This window comes from Ictidomys tridecemlineatus, chromosome 4 (genome assembly GCF_052094955.1).
Source record: "Ictidomys tridecemlineatus isolate mIctTri1 chromosome 4, mIctTri1.hap1, whole genome shotgun sequence".
Taxonomy (NCBI): domain Eukaryota; kingdom Metazoa; phylum Chordata; class Mammalia; order Rodentia; family Sciuridae; genus Ictidomys; species Ictidomys tridecemlineatus.
In genome coordinates this window covers 56,684,767-56,697,145 of record NC_135480.1, presented here as the reverse complement: position 1 = coordinate 56,697,145, position 12,379 = coordinate 56,684,767, and the positions used below count along the sequence as shown (strand labels likewise).

General features: G+C 43.6%; 1 protein-coding gene and 1 long non-coding RNA gene across 2 annotated transcripts in view; one reads left to right on the top strand and one right to left on the bottom strand.

Annotated features, from left to right (window-relative positions):
* Dchs1 (dachsous cadherin-related 1) overlaps nt 1–5,648 on the bottom strand; it is a 34,698-nt gene extending 29,050 nt beyond the window's left edge. The window contains exon 1 of the mRNA XM_078046565.1: nt 5,387–5,648. The gene's annotated coding sequence lies outside the window, so the exon portion shown is untranslated. The remainder of the gene's footprint in view (nt 1–5,386) is intronic.
* Nucleotides 1–12,379, top strand: part of LOC144377116 (uncharacterized) — a 52,863-nt gene that overhangs the window by 17,327 nt on the left and 23,157 nt on the right. The gene's annotated exons all lie outside the window — the stretch shown is intronic.

Below are 12,379 nucleotides of genomic sequence, written 5' to 3'. Positions count from 1 at the left end.
ATAAATTTGAAGAAGTAATAAATTGAGGATCAGAAGAAATGAGGACTAAGATCTTAGACATATAATTTCTGGGTTTGACCCTCAGCATTGCAAAAATAAATAAATAAACTGATATTAAGTTATTAGTTGAGCACTTAATACTTTTTTTTCCTAAACCTCCAAAACAACTTTCTTAAAGCAATATCACTATCCCCATTCTTACCTGAGGAAAGGAAACTCAGAGAAGCAAGTCACCCAGATCATAAATGATGTGGCTAGAAGGTCTGAAGTGTAGCCATCCTTCTCCCTCCCACCTTTCCTCTTTGTCTTCTTCCTTTCCCAGCAGCCATATGGGAGGCAGGTTCTAGGCTCTGAGTGATAATAAGCTCCTTCCATTGAGCAACTTAGAGAAATAAAAACAAGGACATTTCAGTGTGCTAAGTGAACAGAGAGGAGCATCCTGACTCAGGCTTTTGACTCCAAGTGGACCACCCAAAGAAGGGCATTGGCACCTGGAAGCCCCTTCCAAGAAACAGTGGTTGAAAATGCCCTGGTCTCAGAGGGTAACATAGGGAATAGGGACAATGGAGCTGAAGGAAGGGACAGGTTGAAAGAAGCTGGTGAGAAGCTGGGATCAAGCAGCATGAACCTCTGAGAGTGGCTTTTGCTAACAGGTACAGTGCATCAGAGAGGAGAAAGGAAATGTCTGCAGTGGGGCAAATGTGTCATGTGAAAATTCCCTGATCATGTGGCCATCTGAGAACAAGAGTCTTCTGAAGAGTGAGGGTGAAGGGTGTGCTGAGGTGTCTCAAGTAATCATTCATTTGTTCATTGCCAACCATGTGTTTGGGACCCTGGGTCACAAAGAATAAGTGATGTGCAACCTTGCATCAGGGGGATCCCAGCCTTGTTAAGGAGACAGAACAGGGTTGAGGCAATAACAAGAGTGAAAACAAAAGGAGGTCCTGATGGAATCAGATCTGAATATGAGAAAGGATTAGCTAGGAGAAGAAAGGAGTGGAAGGGCCTTTTAGACAGAACAGTATATGCAAAGAGCCAGGAACAAAGAATGCCATGTCTTTGGGGGAACCACAAGGAATTAAAAATGTCTGAAACTCAAAATATAAGAAAATGGGACAAGCCATGTGGCTAGGGAGATTGAGGAGTCAGAGCATGATCTCATGAGCCTCATCAAAAAGTAGAGATTTTAATTGAAAAAAAAAAAAGAATGAAACACTGAAGAATGACAGTGATGTGACTGGATTTACACTTTAAGAAAGTCTCTCTTGCTATAGTGAGAAGAATTGATTAGAAGAGGGAAGAGCAAAGTATAGGAAGATCATTTAGAAGATCTTCTAAATGATGGTAAGGTAAGGGCAACAGCAGAAGTGATGGAGAAAAGGGATGGGGCTTTGGAGACTGCCAGAGAGGACGTAGAATCAATAAGTTCCAAGAACCTTCTGGATTATGGTACATGTGAAGAAGAGAATGCTACTGTTAATTTCTGGGTTTTCAGCTTACAAACTAAGTCATATGGCTATCATGAGATAGTCATTTGGAAAAGAAATGAGTTTAGGTTTGCACATAATAAGGGGCCTGTGAGCTATGCAGTAAAGATCAAGTATGCAGCAGATTTGCAGGTCTAGAACTCAGAAGAGAGATATTTGGGAGTCTTCAGCCTATAGAAGACAAGTCAAATCCTGGAAATGAATGGGACGCATGACCCAGAGGGCTGTACACCTCTGAGATAATAAGAAAGTCCAAGCCAGAACCTTAAACAACAGTAACATATAGGGGCCCCGCAAAGGATCTCTTAAAGCATACTGAGACAGAATATCCAGAGGGAGCTCTTGGAGAGAGATGCACAATGTCATCATACTGTAATCATGGCAACACAGTGATAGAAATCATCTGCTTATTTCTCTCTCTCTCCCCAAGTAAAGTGGCAACTCCTGAGAGTAGGAACAGTGTTTGCTAAGACTTTATCCCATTCCCATCACCTAGCAGTGTGGCTAGCACGTGGATGCTCATTACATGTTAATAGAATAAAACAGTGGTTCAGAAGCCAAAATCAAGAACAATTCAATAAGAAAAGAAAACTCAACAATGTCAGCTTCTGCCAAGAGATCAAGCAGTTGAGGACTTTTGAAAAAAAAAATGCCCCAGTTTTGACAGAAGAGAGGTACCTTTCTCTTAGGGAGAGCAGTTACACAGGAGAGGCAGGAGTAAATGAGAAGTGAAGAAGTGGGAACAGCTATTAGCAGGGGATTTTTCACAAAATATGGGAGCAAAGTAAAGTAAGAAAGCCTCTTAACTAAAGGGGTATTATAGGGTTTAAGAAGGATAAGAGGGACTGGAGGATCTTGATGTGCTCCCAGGAGTAATAGGAAAGAAGGAACTGGAAATATGAGGAAGACATGGAATAATCAGTTAAAAGAAGTATCCATGGAGGAGATGGAAGTTCAGATGGAGAACTGACCTCAATAGAAGAATACCTATTCGTTATTATGGGAAGAGAGGAGAAAATATTGAAAAGGATGCAGGTAAAAATTTGAGGGAGGAAGCAGAAAGCTGAGGGAATTCAAACAAGACAGCCTCAATTTTTTTTTCAGCAAATGAGTAGAACAGATTTTCTACTCCTAATTCCTCTCTCTCTTCCAAACTCCATATCCATTTTGTCACCAAGTCCTGCTGACCTCTCTGTTTATAAAGAGCTCCTGCATCCACTTTCGCCCTCTTGCCATTTTTCCAGTTCAGGCCAGCATTACCCACCTCCCACCAAGGTTCCTATAACACCCACTAGCCTCCTCCTTGTCAGACTCCTCCTCCAGTCTCCACAAGTCCAATCAGCGTGGTATTTCTAAAACAAAGCTGGTAACATCACTCCACAGCTTCAAATGATTTGATGACTCTCCATTATTTATGAGTTAAATTTAACTTTTTCATGTGTTCTGCAAGACCCCTGCATGATCTAAGCCTCTGCCTACCTCCCCCATGGACTCCCTCACTTCTCTTCACCTAATGCTACAAGTGCTCTACTCACTCACTGCTGTCTTTCAGGCACATGATACTTTCTTGCACATATGGATGTTCATATGCTGCTGCTAGGACTTGAGATGTTCTCTACCAATTCCCTCTCACCTCCACTTTTCCTGTGCTTGGTTGACTCCCTATTTATCCACAAGTTTAAATGCCATTTTCTCCAGAAAACCTCTTTTGATTTCCCTACATGAGCATAGTTTTCTCTGTTCTGTGCTGCTGTTATGACACTCACCCTATACCCTGTAAGCTCCATGAGGGCAAGGACCGTGCCCATTTTGTTTATTCTTGTAATGCCAGTTCCTATCACAATGCCCGTCAGAGTAGGTGTTTAGTATGTGTTTGCTGAATGAATAAACCAGTGGATTGATTAATAAATATACTGAAAACAATGGAGGAGGAATATGGGGTAAAGAAAAAAAGTGTGAAAAATAGAAAAAAATCATCTATTTATTTATTTATGGGGGGCCCAGGTGAGGGGAGAATTTACAGAAGCAAGAATTTATAGACCTATCACTTGGTATGGCTGAAAAATCATGCTAGCTAGGGTTGAGAATATGTTGGATGGGAGGGCTCAAGGACAATGAAACAAAGTGGTAAGGAGTGAAGGGATGGTCCTTGGCATATGAGCTGGAAAGACCACACAAAGCCAGGAAGGATCAGATTAGAAAAAAAAAAAAATCAAAGAGGTCAAGGGTAAGAGGTTATTAGAAGTTTAAAAAAAACCTAATAGGAGGTAGGGCATCTGAAAGATGGGAAGATAAAGGAGGCTGTGGGCAGAGAGTGGAATGTAGGAATTTAGAATTTTAGAGATCAAATAAGTCTATAGAGTGCTCCTGGGATGAAAGAAGAAGGTAGCAGAGGTTAAGGAGGCAAAGAATCGGCGAAGCTGGTATTAAAGAGACACTTAGGATTATGGCAGGATATAGGGTGAACAGAAGACAACAGGGAACAAGAAAGTGAGCTCAGGGGTCTATGGATGAGAAAGAGTAATGGTATCAGCATTATAAATTAAAGAGTTTATTCAGCAGTTAGGATAGTTCTCCCCATAGTGTGCATATAACATTCATGACCATCTCCTAAGGGGTGTGCAAGTGGCTGTGAGGTAAGATCAATCACAATACAGCTTTCTGTTGGTGTCAGGCATACCTGCTGGATGTGTGCAGCTTTGATAAAGTATATGTAACCTATATGATGGGTTGTATTGAAAGTGTATTGCTGTGACAGTATCTCCTGTGGGGTGTTTTCAATAACATTGTCTTCCATTGTATTTATTGGTTGTGATAGTGATCCTATGGGAATTTTTCTGGTTGCAACATTTCTGCTGTGGGTGTGCACTGTCCTGAGAGCATATCCCATAGGTGTACACTGGCTTGACAGAGTCTACAGTGCATCGTATTGATTCTCATTGTGCTTCTCGGATGTGTTTGATGTCTGTGAGGCTATTTCTCAAGGATGTATGTTGGCTGGGACTGTGTCGCCCCTGTGAGTTGAGGAGGGCTATGATTATGTCCCTTGTGGGTATTTGAAGAGTTGACATAGTGACAATATTTTTCTGGCCTATGACCTTGTGGCTATAGGCCCAGCCCATGCCACACTGAGTTCATTGTGCTTCTAGATCTCCCTCTCCCCACCCCCTCCATGTGGGACCCAGGCCTCCAGTGACCTCCCTCTGTCCCCTGCACAGTATTCTGATCTAAGCATCCTGGACACAAACTCCCACTGGCTTCCACACTGGCTCTCACTTAGAACACCAGTTTGGATGACCTACCCCCACTTCAGGCTTTGCCTGCCTCTCCTTTGCTTCTCTTTACTTCTCCTCCCTCAGTTTCTTTGTCTCTCAGTTTGTCTCTGTCACACACCCATCCTCCACATTCTGACACATGGCTCCCACATCGCAGAACACAACACACACACATGCACACAAACATACACCCTCAGAGAGACTTGCTCACCATAGCACACACCCATTCTGACCCACACCGCCTTGGAGAGACACACACATGCACACACAACTACACAGACACACGCGAACACACAACCTCCAGAGGACACGCACTGACTCACACTCAGACGATGCGCTCACACTCGGAGTAGCACACACAGCCCTGCCCTTACCCACACCCCAGGCACTCTCTTCACGCCGCCACACACTCTGACTCGATGACACACGCACACAAAGACCCCCAGGCCCTGCCCCCACGCTCACGTTCACGCTCGCCCTCGTCCCGCAGGCCCAGGCCCCCCCTCCCCCATTGTCTCCGGCTCAGAACAAAGCCCCCGGCTCCGCCGCCGCCGCTGCTGCCCGGGGGAGGCCCGCGGACCCGGCCGGCGCGGCCAGACGGGCAGGGTGGCTGCGGGCACTGACCTTCGCGCGACGCGGGCTCCTTCGCCCGGTGCTGGGGCGCCGTCCGGCTGCGGTCAGCCCCCGGGGCAGCGCCCGCCCGCGCGGGCCCTGGGGCCGCGCATCGTCCGCCGCCGCTGCCTCCAGCCGCAATCCCCTCCGGGAGGCCGGCCGTCGGTCCTCTCTCCCTTGGCCGTCGATCGGTCGGTCCGCCACCGCCGGGGCGCCGCCTCCTCCACAGCCGCCCCGCGGAGGATGCGAGATTCGCCGCCGCGGCCCGGAGCCCCCTCCCCTCCCCTCCCCTCCCCCGCCCTCCGCGCGGTAACCCGAGCCCCCGCCCCTCCACCCGCGGAGCCCCCGCCCCCGCCCCCACCCGCGCTCGCCGCGACTCCCCCACCTCCCTCCCGCCCTCCCTCCGCCCCTCCACTTCCCGGCCCCAGTCCCGAGCGCCGGATCCGGCCCCTGCGCCGAGCCGTCCCCTAGTCCTGGTTCTCTTCCTTTCTGCCTGTCACTTCTCCCGGTCCTCTCCCGTCCGGTCCTCTACATCCTCTCCGCTCTTCCCCTTCTCTCCATTCCCTACAGCTCACCTCCTTCCCTTCTGACCCTATTCCCTAGCTTTCCCTCTTCCCCCTCACTGCCCTGTTCTGGCTCTCGCCTCTTCTCCCTCCCAACCTTGATCTTCATTCTCCCTTCCCTTTCTCCCCGTCGTTCCTCTGCGCCCCCCATCCCCTCTCTCCATGCCTTTTGCTGGATTCTCTCCTGTCAGCCTCTACACTAAATTCTCCATCTCTTTGGAAACCCCTCTCTCACCCCTTCTCCTGTCTCTTCTGTTCTTCTTACCCATTCTCCCTGGCTCGCTCTCCCCATCTACTCCTTACCGCTTTTCCTCACACCTTTCCATTCTCTTATCTCACACCTCTTTTTCCTTCCCTCCTCTTCCTTCCTTCTTAATGTCCCCATTCTCTCCTGCTAGACACTTCTCATTACCCCCCATGGTCTTCATCCCTTCCCTCTCCTCTATCCTTGGAGACTCTTTCCCCTCACTTCCTCTCTCATCCCAAATTTAAAGCTTGAGACTCGGAAGTATTGGACCTAAGAGTCCAATCTCCAGTAAAATAAAGTGTGGAGTATAATCAGAGTATAATCTCCAGTAAAATAAAGTGTGAAGGAAATTAGAGAAGGGACCATTTGGGAGAGAAAAAATAGGGAGAGGTGAAGTTAGATAGAAGTGGAGCATAAACGATCTTAAAAGACTTGACTTCTCCCTCTGTCTTCCTTATGACTTTGAGTAGGCTGTGAAAAAAAAATTAAACTCTGGATTTGAGACATGCACAAGTGGCACAAAGAAATGAGGAACTTCTAGGGAGAGAGAACAAAAGGTCTCTGAAACAGAGGAAGGGAGTGCAATTTTGGAAGAGTGAGGGAGACGCTGGGGTCTTTGATGGCATCCAAATTTCTAACTTGGGCAGCAGGGTGGATGGCGGTGACAATCATTGTTCTACACAAAAAAAGAGCAGGAGTGGATTGAAAGGGGGTTGGTATAAAAAGATGATGACTTGTGATTTGGGGCTGCTGACTTTGAAGTGCCTGTTGAGTAGGTAGGTTTGCAGCTTAGAGGAGCGGTCTAGGATGGACATAAATATTTGGGAGTCATCTGCAAATACCGAATAAGCTTGAATATAGGGTGAGGTTTTTGCTTTTTTGTTTTTCCAAAATCATTCCTCAGGAAAGAGGGAGTAACCTTATATTTGAGTCCTTACAAAGTCTCTCATATTACAGGGTTTGCTCTCATTTACTTTATTTTGAACAACAAACCACTGAAGAGGGCAGTATGGTATGGTGACTAAGCTTGTGGACTCTGGAGCCAGACTGCCTGGCTCGGGGTCCAGATGCTGCCATTTTTGAGTTGTGTGCCTTTGGAAAAGTTATTTAACCTGTTTCTGCCTCAGTTTTCTCATCTCTAAAATGGGGCCAAAGATTAAATTATTTAATATAGGCAAAGCACAATGTATCTGGCACACAGTTAGTACCCAGTAAATGCTAAGTACATTTGCTAGTTTGGGCAAGACCTATTAGCCTGAAATGTCCTCAACAATGCTATTTGGATACTTGTAGAGGTCATTTGCCACAGAATCCCTGGTCAAAGAAATTTAACACAGCTTTGTTAACTATTCCCGGTAGTATGACCTCACACAACTGCATGTGTTGGATGTCTCTAAATATATTTTAAAAGATTACTTTAAAAAGCAGTTCAGAGTACTTGGGAGGGGCTTCTGAAATACTAGAAATGTTCTATTTCTTGACCTGAGTGATGTTTTATGGATGTTTCACTTTATGACAGTTCATTGAACTGTATATGACTTGTGCCCTTTTCTGTATAAATGTTGTACTTCGGTATAAAAGTTAACAATTAAAAAAACGATCTTAGAAACACAATACATCATGTGATTCTGTGAACATACTCTTGCAGATGCATGCCAAAAGCTAACTACTCTAGTGTGATGCAAATGGGACTTGTGACTTGGGATAAAGTTTCCAATGACTGCATCATCTCTGGATTCAAACTCTGCTGTGTCCTCTCCCATATCCTTCACTTAGACTGAAGAGAAAGTCATCTGACATGGGGAAAGGTATAAGATAGATGAAAAAGTGACCTACTGATGAGAAAGACACTACTTTTTAGGGTGTATTTTAAGAGTAACGTTACTAATATTGTTTAGTAACTTCTATTATTTCATATGATATATGAATTTAAACATATGAAACATATATGAATGTAAACATATAAAATTTAACCCATGATTGCTTCATCTTCATCTTGTGTACATTTTCAGGCTGGTCAAAATCTTTCTAGATTTTCTCATTGGGAAAATGAGCAATCTCCTTGGGTTTGGGTTGCCTTATATGGTAAATGTGATATGATAAGGGAAACTAAGGGAGTGAATGAGATTGCTCAGGGAGAGCAAGCACATTAGAAAAAGAAGAAAGTCTAGGACAGACCCTGAGAAGTTCCAACACTAAAAGGTTGGGAAGAGGAGAAACAGCTCTAAAAGGAAAGTGAGACAGCATTGCCTGGAAGAGAGAGAAAAGACAGGGAGGTGAGTGGTACCAGGGAAGAAAGGCCTAAAAGAACCATGATGTAGGGAGTAGTCATCAGGGTTGACTGACACAGAAGAAGCCAGGAGGTGAGGACTAAAAAGTATCCTCTGAATTTGTTCAGGGGCTTTGGGGGGGGGGGCGCTGCTGACCTTGGAGACAACAGGGTAGATACAGTGGTAGGGATGAAAGCCGGCCAGCACTCAGTAATAAAGGAGTGGGTGGGAAGAGAGGAGGTAAAGATTTGGAGCAGAACTTGTTCTATAAGGACTTGACTCCAGGGAAGGAGAGAGACTTGTTGGGTACAGGAGACAGGGGTTTTAGGCATAAAAGAGTGTTTTTAAATAGGGCAACCTACACGTATTTATTTTCTTGCATCTTTCACTTGTTGAAGACACATTCGGGTACCTACTGAATGTGTAGCTTTATACAAAGGACGCATAGGTAATTAAGACAGGACTAAGGAGTTCACAGTAAGCTGGAAAGACAGACTTGAAAACTGGCACCAGAGGGCTGGGGATGTGGCTCAAGCGGTAGCGCGCTCACCTGGCATGCGTGCGGCCCGGGTTCGATCCTCAGCACCACATACCAACAAAGATGTTGTGTCTGCCGAGAACTAAAAAATAAATATTAAAAATTCAAAAAAAAAAAAAGAAAAGAAAACTGGCACCAGAAATACAATAGAGGAAGTCATGAGGTTGTTGACATAGAAGGAAATCTTAATGCGGACCAGGGATGGGACATCATCAAATAGCATCACAAAGATAGTAGTGGAACTGGCTCTTGAAGGATGAGTAGAAGCAAAACAGAAGGGAGAAGTTGGAGAAAAGACTTTCAGGTGGAATAAACAGCACCATGTTCAAAATCACAGGGGCTGAAAGGAAATAGTTCTGCACATGTAGGCTGGTATAGAGGTAACAGTGGTGGTGGTCCTATAATACTGAGGATGAAAGGAGACCAGATAGAAATGAGTTTCAATTGTCTACTTATAATGGAAATCTAAACTATAAGATGGTGGTAGTAGGGTTAGAAAAGAGGAGTAAGATATGGGAAAAATTGCAGAGATAAAACTATGATACTTGGTGGCTGACTAGTAGTGAGAGGTGTGGCAAGGGAGGAGGATCCTGATATAGCTCCCACAACCTGGGTTAGATATTAGTGATGTTACTTAGGTTGAGGGAAAAAAAGGAGGAGGAGGTTTGTGGGAAGAGGTAAGGTGATGGATTTGGTTTTGGATATGATGAACTTAAGATGTAGATGAGATAGAAAAATGAAGTTCGAGTGGTAAAGTATAAAATTAGGAACTTAGAAAAGAGCTGAGAATAGATATTTTGGAGCCATCAGTATATAGGTGGTTCCTGAGTATGGCAGCACATGCCTATAATCACAGTGACATGGGAGGCTGAGGCAAGAGGATGATAAGTTCAAGGACAGACATGGTCCCTTAGTGAGAATCTGATTAAAAAAAAACAAAAATAAGTAAGGACTAGGTATGTGTGCCCTGAGTTCAATCCCCAGTACCAAAAAAAAAGGTATATAGGTGGTAAGTGGGTAAATGGAGCCGTGAGATCCAATGAGGTCACCTATAGAGAGTGCACAGTTTCTGGAGGGGTGGGTAACAAAAGAGCCATGAAGGAAATTGAGCAGAAACAGTAAATGAAGTAGGAAGAAAACAAGACAAGACAGTAGAGTCCAATGTGTTATCATAGATGCCAAGGAAAGAAAAAGCTACTAGAATAAGAGTTGTCATTGAGTAAAATTACTGACAGGTCCTTGTTAGATTTTAGCATCAGATATAGCTGATGATCTCACTGATGAAGGAGAGAAGGGAAAAGATACTAGACCACAGGGAGATAAGGATAGGAGGGGGAAGTAAAACAGTGGTGTTTGTGTGTAAGAGTGAAAAGTTAATTACATGTACAAGAAACTCAATTTGAATTAGTTTAGGAGAGAAGTCAACCATACCTGAATGGAAACAGAAACTGAAATACCATCAAGACTTTCTCTGTGTCTCCAGTTCATGTTTTTCTTTTCATTTCACTTTGCTTATTAGGTTCATTTTCTCCTGTTGATTTTCTTAGAAAATTTATTTCAGAGTAATTTTAGATTTATAGAAAAGTTACCAAGATAGTACAAAGAGAATTCCCATATACCCTTCATCCAGCTTTCTCTAATTAACATGGGCAAACATTGGTACATTATGGTTAAATTACAGGCTCTGTTCTGATTTTACCAGCTTTTCCACTAATGGCCTTTTTCTATCCCAGGATTCAATTTAAGATACCACATTGCATTTAGTCATCAGGCTTAGCTAGTTTCCTCTGGTCTGTGACAGTTTCTCCATCTTTCCCTGCTTTTTTTTTAAACAATATTTTTTTAGATGTTGATGGACCTTTATTTTATTCATTTATTTATATGTGGTGCTGAGAATCAAACCCAGTACCTCACACATGTGAGGCAGGCGCTCTACCACTGAGCCACAACCCTTGCCCTTTCCTTGCTTTTTATGATCTTAATAGTATTAAAGTGTACTGGCTAGGCAATTTTGTAGAATTTTCCTCCATTTGGATTTTTTTTTATGTTTTTCTTATGGTTAGACTAGGGAGAAAGATTCCCAGTGAGATGAAGTGCATTTCTTACCATGTAATATCAGGGAGTGCATAATATCACCCCCTGATATAATTTCTACCAGTGAAGCTATCCTTGGTCACTGGGTTAAGGTTGTATCTGGCAGGTCTCTCCACTGTAAAGCTACTTCCTTTTTCCTTTCCATAGTTTTTTTTTTTTTTAGTTATTCATAAATGATGACATTTATTTTTAAAAAATACTGTATTTTTCATATTTTTATTGGTATTTGATAGTTGTACATAATGGTGGTATTCATTGTTACATGTTTTTTCATGCATACAATATAACAATATAATTTGGCCAATATCATTCCCCAGTGTTTTCCCTTTCCCTCTTCCATATTCTGTTCTTTGGAAGTGAGTCACTAAGTCCCATACTCAGGAAGGGACAGACTCCACCTCCTAAAGAGGGCACATATGATACATATTATAACAGTTATGCCATTAGGAATTCTTCTGTATGGAACATTTGTCTCTTCTCATGATTTTTAAAATTAGTTTTCAAATCAGTACTATAAATATACTTAGCTTTAAAAAAAATGGTTCCTAGAATAAGTTTATAAATCCTAGGGAAAGACTGGGTGGCCTGAATAGGCTGTCCTGCCCATTCAGATCAATCTTGGGAACAGGTGTGAGGGTCACTTGTAAGATGGCAGCTCCCATTCAGACTAATTATTAAAAGTGCTGTGACGTACACTTCCCTTTTTGTTAAGCTCTGGTTCCTTCTAAGGGATATTTCATTTAACCTTCAGTTCTCAGCTGAAGTATCACTCCTTCACAGATGTCTTCCCTGATCTGTCTGACTGGATTGAATCTCCATGTTGTGGGCTCTCATAGTTCTTAGTAGTTCTCCCTTATGACAGTTATCACAGTTTCGAGATTACAAATCTTCAGGTGTGGGGATATTTGACCAAATGTATATAGACTTTGTTAAACCGTAAACCTGGTGTGTGCACTGTGTTTGCATATAGGCGATGTTCAGTTAGTATTTGTTAACTGCATGACTGGCCTAAGGGGGTTGTTGTTCCAGAAGAAAGAAAGGATATTAATGAGACCACAGGATCAAAGGCTAATCAGTGAGTATAGAAAGAGAGAGAGATAAAGGGGTGAGTGAGGAGAGAGAATATAGGCAATGGGGTTGAAAGGAAAAGTGGAGAGGGGAAGGGCTAAGGAACATTGTTTGGAGAAAAGCCATAGGGGCATGTTTAATACCACAGGTAAGGAACTAATTGGATAGGTTGTGGCTAGTGGAACCAGGTCCCATCGGAGAGAAAAAGAACTGAGGAATCAGATA